General features: G+C 28.4%; 1 pseudogene; it reads left to right on the top strand.

The window, feature by feature from the left end:
• Positions 1–7,549: 7,549 nt before the first annotated feature.
• Positions 7,550–9,323, top strand: LOC107009886 (annotated as a pseudogene).
• Positions 9,324–9,530: the final 207 nt, after the last annotated feature.

The following is a 9,530-nucleotide window of genomic DNA, read 5'->3' as shown; positions in this document are numbered from 1 at the left end:
TTTATTTTTGATGATTATGTGTTTTGTTTGGTGTTTGGAAAGTACTTGATGTTTGATTACCTTTATTGATGAACTTAAATAGTGAGTGTAATACATATATACCTATATAATTTAAGAATTTATTTTTTTATATAAACTCCCGTCACTACTTCTTCGTTGTCGGTCAATGAGACATACTGAGTACACGTGGTTTCGTACTCATACTACACTTGTTGCACTCTTGTGGTGCAGATTCGATTCCGAGTAGGAGCACATCTCGAGGAGCAGTTTGAGTTCGAGTTTGGAGTGTCTTGGAGTTGTGGTGAGCTGCTTGGCTGTTCCGTGGCCCACACCTCCCTCTATCTTTTATTTATTCTGTTATTAGTATTCAGACAGGATATCCCTTATGTTAGATTTGTCATTTAGTTTCAGACTTGCATCGAATTTAGAAGCTCTTGTACCTAAGACACCAATTCTTGGGGTGATATATTTTAGCTTCCGCATTTCGTACTTATAAGGAACTCAATGTTGGAGATTCTTGCTAAGTGTTAGTCTTTTTACTCATTTGTTGGTTTAGTTGGGTTAATATGTTGGGTTGGCTTACCTATTGGTTGGGAACATAGGTGCCATCACGACTTCCAAATTTGGGTCGTGACACTAATGAACTGAAAGACTAGAAAGAAAATAAAGGAGTCCTCCAGTATGCAAGGAGACGCGCAGGATGTCGGTCCTCGTAAAAGATAAAAACGAATTACATATATTACCCTCAATAATAATTTACTTATTTCCCCAAATTATTTCTCAAAGACTTAAGACTTAAGACTTAAGCTGGAGTAACCGAAATATCAATACTAGGAGATTGAGGTTCAACTAAAACACTCAAAAATTCATACTTGGAGATTCAATGATAAAAAGTTGACAACATTTTCACTTTCCTCCTAATATTTGAAAAGAGTTGGGTTAATTATTCAAAAAAAAAAAAAAGAAGAGAAACTATCTTACTTAAGTGAATTATACAAAAAAAAAAAAAAGAAGAGAAACTACCTTACTTAAGTGAATATTATGGTAAAAATTAAGATTAGTCATTATTTTTTAAGAAGATGTAAAATTCAAATTGAAACCATTAAAATGGACGGAGAAAATATTTTCACCATTATAAAATATCATGACATACTTTAAGATTACAGATAACAATTCTTTTAATTTTTTTTGTATCCCATCAAATAATATTACCTAATCTAAAATGAAACCGATGTAGTATAAGAAGATAAGCATATTGGTTTGGAAGATCTAAGTTGAAAGTGAATGATGTTGCAACAGAAAGACATAAATTCAAAAATAAAAAATGTGGAAAACCCATCAAACCGAAGGTAACAATCATGTGATCGTCCAGATTCAAATTGTTTCACTATAACAATAATAGAGATATAAATATTCTCCTAATTGGCTACATAATGATTGCCAAATACAAACAAGAAATTTCTACACTAACAAAGATAAATAGAATGAAACGCACAAATCCAACTGGTGTTCAGAACTTGACACTGGATCATGTTGACCTCCAAATTTTATCTCCTCCACTCAAATCAAACACGAAGATATGGGAACACTTAGTAAAATTCAAGGCCCGTGATACGCACACACTAGATAATTCAAGGCCCGTGATACGGGCCCAATATAATTTCACATATTTTGTTGAAAAATTGCATAAATTCACAACTTAAGATATCATAATCCCCTCTCGGATATATTCTTATTCCCTCTCAAATACATCCATCCCCTCTTGGATACATAGATATCCCCTCTAGATACATTCCTTTCATGAAGTAATATATATCATTAGTAATGTATTATACAATCAAGGAATATTTTCGAGAGCAACAAAAAAATTGAGATTTTTGTAAGTGAGGAAACTTTTGGGATAGAATGTAATTAGCCTCTAAATATATGAGATTTCTATACTTTATACTATTTTTTTTTACAGTAAGCAACTTCAATATATTGCTTAATAATCATTTTCAAAATGTTTATACGACATAAATGTGTCGATTACAACCCAAATTGAGAAAGTTGAATTCCAAAAAATACTATGCAGCAAGAAAATAGAGAATTGTGTTAGATTATGAGTTAAACATTTCGCTTTCGAGAAATATATAAAATGGTGATATGTTTGAAAAAGTTCATCGGATCTTCATATATTTTCGCACTTGTTATCTATTTTGTACAATGTTATCATCTTCTTTTCGTAATATTTGTACCATAAGCTTGCATCTGATAAAATACTAATCATTCATCAACCAATTTGTAAAGATCGACTCAAAGCCTTTCAAATCTCTACTGCTTCAACTTAAGTATAATGTGTTTGTAGTTTGCTTTGTCGGTGAATTTTGTGATACATTTAATTATTGTATTCGCTAATAGAAATACTTCAATTTGTTTTGGTATTAATATCGAAAGTATTTATTAAAAACTTGATTTCTAACTTTCATAACAATAAAAACAATCATAAAATCAAATTTATTTCTATATACAATAACAATTATCATAATGTTATATTCTAATATTGAAAATGTTTATTAAAATATTGATTTCTAACTCTGTAAAAATAAAAACAATCAAGAAAGCAATTTTATTTGTATATACGATAACAGTTTGACATAATGTTATATTCTAAATTACATGAAATTTTTTTTGATATTACACTCTAAATATCATGCTATAAAAAAAAGTTTGAATCTTATCCCCACAAAATAACCAATATATTTGATTTTCTTTTTCAAGTTATTATTTATTTTTAATTTTTTTCCTCTATATTTCTCAAGACCTTTTCTACTGGAACTTTTATTTTTATTTTCTAAATTTTTTAACTACTCATTTTTCTTTAGTTTGCATTTTAATATTTCTTAGAATTTGAATATTAATTTTTTTTCTTGTCAAATTTTCCCTGTTAAATAGTTTATCATATTTGATATTAAGAAAATATTCTATACAAAAATGAAAATTTTATATTTTTAATCATTTGATGAATACATTATCAAATAATTAATTTCTTAATAGTCAAACATTGTTCATTCTTTTAGTCATGTAATTTTATATATCTTCAAATTACTTTAAAAATATTGATACGTCATTTTAAAGATTATTTTAATAATCAAGATACAAATTTAGTGACCATATTTTGGTAGAAATATTAAGAATATGTTTGCCCGCAATAATTCTTTAACGTATTTTTAGGAAAAAATATTATCTATTCAAACACATTTTATTTTAAATTAGTTCAAAATTTTCTTTCAAAAAATGTCAAAACAAGCTTAGCATTTATTATTGTTTGTAAAAAGTTAATTAATAGAAATTCTTTATTTTAACATAATTATAAAAGTATTTTTATGTGCCAATTTCAAAAGTAAAGACATATATGGATTCTTCTAAATTTTCATTTTGGTCATTAATTATACAATTATTATTTCGCCCTTAAATAGTATTAAATTACTAAAATGCCATTGTTTAATAAATATTTTTGGTTTAATGAAAATTTTTCAGTCTAAAAAAAAATCTATAGAAAATGTGGGTCAAAATTAAATGCCGCATCATTAGGATACACATGGTATTTAAGAAAAGATATTTGGTCGTATTGTTATTATAAATCTATTACCACTTTTTTGATGTCATAACATAAAAACGAACATTCTAGAGTATTTCTAAAATGACAAATTTGCCCTTGATCGTCCTCAACTTGACTCTTATATATATATATATATATATATATATATATATATATATATCAACTTCACACAATTTAGCATAGGATACACGTGCAACGCACGTGCCCAGGACTAGTGCTTAAATAAGAATGACAAAATTCTATATTTAAAAATAATTTTATTTTAACCTTCAAATTAATTCTTAGTGACATATTTATTTTATTCACTATTATGCGTCCACTATTTTTAAAGTAATTTTTTATTTTTTACTTGTCACTTTTAACATATATAAAGTTAAAAAATGAATTTCGTATTTTACTTTCAACAATAATTTACTTATTCTCCCAAATTATTTCTCAAGACTTAAGACTTAAGCTTGAGCAGCCGAATATCGATGCTAGAGATTGAGGATCAACTGAAACACTCAAAGATTCATATTTGGAGATTCAATGATAAGGATTTGACAACGATTTCACTTTCCTCCTCATATTTGGGAATATTAGGTTAATTATGCAAAAAAAAAAAAAGCAACTACCCTACTTAAGCGAATATTATGGTAAAAATTCATATTAATAATTATTTATTAAGAAGGTACAAAATTCAAATTTAAACAATTAAAAATGAATGGAGAAAATATTTTCACCGTTATAAAATATCATGACATATTTTAAGATTACAAATAACAATTTTTTAATTTTTTTTCTATCCCATCAAATAATGTTACCTTACCTAAAATGAAGCTAACGAAGAATAACAACATAAGCATATTATTTTGGAATATTTTAAGTTGAAAGTGACTGATGTTGCGATGGAAAGACCTAAACTCGAAAATAAAAATGTGGAAAAACCCTTCAAATCAAAGGTAACAATCACGTGATCGCCCAGGTTCAAATGCTTCACTATAACAATAATAGGGCTGTAAATATTATCCTAAATGACTACACAACAATATTCAAATACAAAGAAGCAATAGCTACACTAACAAAAATAAATAGAATGAAACGCATAAATCTAGCTGTTGTTCTGAACCAGAAATTGGATCTTGCTGACTTCCAAATCTTATCTCCTCTATTGAAATCAAACTCGAAGATGTAGGAACGTTCAGTAAAATTTTCAGTCCCATACAACGCGGTTAACACATTGAAAAACATGATGTGAAGGTGCAACACACGTGCATGGAATACACGTGCAACACACGTGTCCAGGACTAGTGCTTAAATAAGAATAACAAAATTCTATATTTAAAATAATTTAATTTTAAAAATTAAAATTTATTATTAGTGATATATTCATTTTATGCACTTTTACCGCTATTTCAAAAGTAAATTTTTATTTTAAACTTGTCACTTTTAACATAGAAAAAGATAAAAATGAATTTCATATTTTACCCTCAACAATAATTTACTTATTTCCCCAAATTATTTCTCAAGACTTAAGACTTAAGCTTGAGCAGTCGAAATATCGGTACTAGGAGATTGAGGATCAACTCAAACACTCAAAGATTCATATTTGGAAATTCAATAATTAAGATTTGACAACGATTTCATTTTCCTCCTCATATTTGAAAAGATTTAGATTAATTATACCCAAAAAAACAATAACCTTACTTAAGCGAATATTATGGTAAAAATTTATATTAATCATTATTTTTAAGAAGGTGCTGAATTCAAATTTAAATAATTAAAAATGGATGATGAAAATATCCTCATCGTTACAAAATGTCATGAAATATTTTTTAATAGCAGATAACTTATTTTTTTTTGTATCCCATAAAATAATGTTACCTTACCAAAAATGAAACCGATGAAGTATAAAAGGATAATCATATAATTTTGGAAGATTTAAGTTTAAAGTGAATGATGTTGCGAGTGAAAGGCATAAACTCGAAAATAAACAACGTGAAAAAATCCTTCAAATCGAAGGTAACTATCATGTGATCGCCCAGATTCAAATTGTTTCACTATAATAATTATAGGGCTATACTATTCTCCTAAATGGCTTCACAACAATTGTCAAATACAAAGAAGTAATAGCTACACTAACAAAGATAAATAGGAAGAAACACACAAATTCATCTATTTTTCAGAATCTGAAATTGGATCCTGCTGATCTCCAAATCTTATCTCGTCCATTCAAATCAAACATGAAGAGATAGAAACACTCAATAAAATTTTCAGCCTGATACAACGGTTAACACATTGAAAAACATGATGTGAAGGTTGCTGATTGTATATATCGTTATAACAATTCCACATGATTTAGCATGTGATACACGTACAAAACACGTACCCAGGACTAGCTTAAATAAGAGTGAAAATGTATATTTAATAATAATTTCATTTAAAATTTTAAATTTATTCTTGGTGATATAATCATTTTATTCATTTTTATTTGTCCATTATTTTAAAAGTAATTTTTTATTCTAAACTTGTCACTTTTAACATAGAAAAAGATAAAAATGAATTTCATAGTTATCCCTCAATAATAATTTACTTATTTTCCCAAATTATTTCTCAAGACTTAAGACTTAATCTTGAGTAGTCGAAATATCGATACTGGGAGATTGAGGATCAACTGAAACACGCAACGGTTCATATTTGGAGATTCGATGATAAAACTTTGATAATGATTTCACTTTCCTCCTCATATTAGAAAATATTTAGATTAATTATACAAAAAAAAAGCAACTACCTTATTTAAACAATATTATGGTAAACATTTATATTAATCATTATTTTTTAAGAAAGAGTGAAACTCAAATTCAAACAATTAAAAATGGACGGAAAAAATATTTTCACTGTTATAAAATGTCATGACATATTTTAAGATTACACATAACAAATTTTTTAATTTTTTATCAAAAAATGTTATCTTACCTAAAATGAAACCGTGAAGTATAAAAAGATAATCATATTATTTTGGAAGATTTAAGTTTAAAGTGAATGATGTTGCAATGGAAAGATATAAACTCGAAAATAAAAAAAACATTGAAAAATCCTTCAAATTGAAGGTAACAATCACGTGATCGCTCATATTCAAATTATTTCACTATAACAATAATAGGGCTATAAATATTCTGCTAAATGGCTACACAACAATTGCCAAATACGAAGAATCAATAACTACACTAACAAAGATAAATAGAAAGAAACACACAAATCCAGCTGGTGTTCAAAACCTGAAATTGGATTCTGCTGACCTTCAAATCTTATCTCCTCCATTCAAATCAAACACGCAGATATAGGAACACTCAGTAAAAATTTGAGTCAGATACAACTATAAACACATCGAAAAACATGATGTGAAGGTTGTTGATTATATATATCGTTATAACAATTTCACCTTATTTAGCATGGAATACACGTGCAACTCACGTGCTCAGGATTAACGCTTAAATAAGAATGACAAAATTCTATATTTAAAAATAATTAAATTTAAACTTTTAAATTTATTCTTAGTGATATATTCATTTTATTCACTTTTATTTGTTTACTATTTTAAAAGTATTTTTTTTATTTTTACTAGTCACTTTTAACATATAAAAAGATAAAAATGAATTTCATATTTTACCCTCAACAATAATTTACACATTCCCCTAAATTATTTCTCAAGACTTAAGACTTAAGCTTGAGCAGTTGAAATATCGATACTGGGAGATTGAGGATCAACTGAAGCACTCGAATTCGTATTTGGAGATTCAGTGATAAAGATTTGACAACGATTTCACTTTCCTCCTTATATTTGAAATATTTAGATTAATTGTACCCAAAAAAAAAGCAACTATCTTACTTAAGCGAATATTATGGTAAAAATTTATATTAATAATTATTTTTTATGAAGGTGCAAAATTCAAATTTAAACAACTAAAAATGGACGGAGAAGATATTTTCACAGTTATAACATGTCATGACATATTTTAAGATTACAGATAACAATTTTTTTATTTTTTATTTTTATATCCTATCAAATAATGTTACCTACCTAAAATGAAACTGATTAAGTATAAAAAGATAATCGTATTATTTTGAAAGATTCAAGTTGAAAGTGAATGATGCTGCGATGGAAAGACATTAACTCGAAATAAAAAATGTAAAAAAAACCCTTCAAATCGAAGGTAACAATCACGTGAACGCCATTCTAATGCTTCACTATAACAATAATAGGACTACAAATATTCTCCTAAATGGCTACACAACAATTGTCTAATAGAAAGAAGCAATAGCTACACTAACAAAGATAAATAGAAAGAAACACACAAATCCAGTTACTCTTCAGAACCTGAAATTGAATCCTACCCTCCAAATCTTATCTCCTACATTCAAATCAAACACGAAAATAAAATACTCAGTAAAAATTTCAGCCCGCTACAATGATTTATACATCAGAAAACATGATGTGAGGTTGCTGATTGGAGAAAAAGATTGCAACAAAAAGAACCTTTTCTTCTTTCTTATCTCTTGTTGAAATGCTAATGTCTTTCAAACACTGAATAATTAAATAATTCCCAAATTTAGAAACTTGTTAACCAGCTTGTCAGTTTAGCGCGTTCAAGAAATCAAGAACTCCCCAACATTAATAAATCAAGAATCCCCTCATTCTTAAACTAATTTCACCTTCTTTATCAACAATTTTTCTTCTTAATCAAACCCATTGTTTTCTAAAAGTTGAGCTCTCTCTGTTTCTTGAAAATTTTCTTCTGTTTTCCATGGGAACGATAATGGAAGACGATGATGGTGGTGGGTTGAAAGAAGAGTCCTGTATAACTGATTTTGAATGTGTAGATGTTGAAAAAGATGAAGCTTTCAGAAAGAATCCGTTTTATGTGTGAACATTCTGTTGATCACTACTACTATCTTATCCCAAGAGCTAAAAGATGCAGAATTTTCCGAAGAAAGACGCCTCCTACTGTCATGCCGTCTCAATCAATGTCACAGAAAAAGGATCCAAAGATTCGAATCTCTCTTAAACGTAAAACAATCGAAACAGTTGATGAAGACCTTTCCGTGGAGGGAAAAAAGACTGAGACTCTGTTCGATGAAAAACAGAGTAAGTGGGAAAACAGAGAGAAAAAGAGAAGAAAGATTTATAAACCAATAATTGATCCTCCAGTTTTGCCGGATGAGTTGAAGGAGATGATTTCAGGAATGGGTGTTGAGATTTCTCAAGTGAAACTCGTAATTCAGAAAGTTCTTTATGATACAGATTTGAGCTATAAGCATATGCGTATGTCCATCCCCGTCAACCAAGTGGTGAGAAAGGATTTCTTGACACCCCAACAGAAAATGGTGTTGGAGACAAGAGACATTGCGTCCAACAAAAAGAGCAAGATTCAGTTCAACTTGATTGAGCCTTCGCTTGAACAAACAAAAATTCATTTGGCGAAATGGGACATGAGTAACAGCTCAAGTTATGTGTTATTGAATGACTGGATGCAAGTAGTAGAAAGGAATAAACTCAAATCTGGAATGGTAGTGCAGTTGTGGTCATTTCATCAACATTTGGTTCCATGGTTGGCTCTTGTTTCTGTTCGACAATAATTTAGATGTTGATTTCATGTGTAACTATTTAGCGAACTTTTGCTTATAATTAGTGTCGTATTGAACTTCTTTTATTACAGGAATCTTTTGAGTTTATTTGTATATTTGCAGGTGTATGAAATAAGATTCTTTATTTTTAGATGGTAGTTAAACTTTTTCTGTTTTGTAGTAGAAGTTTCTCAGGAATAGCACGGGCCAGACATGTTATCTACCATCAGCTGCAGTGGTAACATTACCATGTGTGTATGCATTTTATATTAATAGAGGAAAAGTTTTAATTAGTATTTTGATACACACTCTTTTACATTATATT

This window comes from Solanum pennellii, chromosome 2 (genome assembly GCF_001406875.1).
Source record: "Solanum pennellii chromosome 2, SPENNV200".
NCBI lineage: Eukaryota > Viridiplantae > Streptophyta > Magnoliopsida > Solanales > Solanaceae > Solanum > Solanum pennellii.
The sequence above is the reverse complement of the archived record's forward strand: the minus strand, read 5'-3'. Positions and strand labels throughout refer to the sequence as shown.